We start from the raw sequence: 1,102 nt of genomic DNA on the forward strand, positions 1-1,102 counted from the left end.
TTTTCTATCAGCTGGTATCTGCTTAATCTATCATCTCATCAGAATCAAATTCAACTGACATCCTCTCATCTTCTGGGTCAGAAAATTCATTAAGAGCTTATTCAAACATTTAGTTTTGAGGGTGTAAAGGTAAAATCTAAGCATTAAGAATTTAGAAACTCAACAAATAAGTGGTGTAGCAGAGAGGACAGGAGCCTTCCACTTACAGGTTTAGGCTCAGGTGACAGATATATTTTCAACATAGGGAGGAAATCTCTAAATTTCTTGTACATGAGATCAGTGTGTGTAAAATCTGATTTTAAGCTTTCTAAGGAATGGTTAAATGCATTGGCCTATGCTTGGGTGGTTGGCTGGAACACCACTTTCCTGCTTCTAGTTTTCTAATTGTTGGGGGAGCACCTGTTGTGTAACACCTCCTGGGTTTCTCTAGGCGATCACTCCTCTTTGGCAGGTGGAATAACTTACTTATTAGTGAATTTGGGGGCAAAAGCTGGGCACATGTGGCTCCATCCTCTTTCTTTCTCTTTGGGCTCCATGCAGCCTGTAGAGGGCTCACATTCTTGTGGGGATGTGCTTCTTTCCAGTTCTTCCCATGACTTGAGTCTAAGTATGTCTTATTCTAGAATTTGATATTAGAAAGCTAGCTTGCCCACAGTTACAGTTGCTAACATATGCTCTATCAGTAAAAAAGGTGCCATTTTGCTCTTAGGATTGAACGTTACTTCTCAGTGCGTTCAGAGCATGGGTACAGACGAGGGTTGCAGTTTATGCGGCCTCTCCAACTGCAAAGGTCCAGACAAAATAGAATGCTAAAGATTGGTTTAATAAATGTCTGTAGTATTTAGTTATTATAAGACACATGGCTTACTTATCCAAGTCCAGAAACACAAAGTAGGCTTACGATACAGTGCGAGTTTTGCTTATACATTATAACTTCCTGTAAAAAGAGGCAGCTCAAAGTATGTGTTGAGTCTTTATGCAATAGATATTTAGAACCAGGTTGGGCAGCTTACATTCAACAACAGTTCTATTCCACTGTGAAGCAGAGTTCAGACGAAAAGACCTCTTGAGGTTTACTTTAGGTCTATGAATTTATTGATAA

The sequence above is a fragment of the Prionailurus viverrinus genome, chromosome D1 (assembly GCF_022837055.1).
Source record: "Prionailurus viverrinus isolate Anna chromosome D1, UM_Priviv_1.0, whole genome shotgun sequence".
NCBI lineage: Eukaryota > Metazoa > Chordata > Mammalia > Carnivora > Felidae > Prionailurus > Prionailurus viverrinus.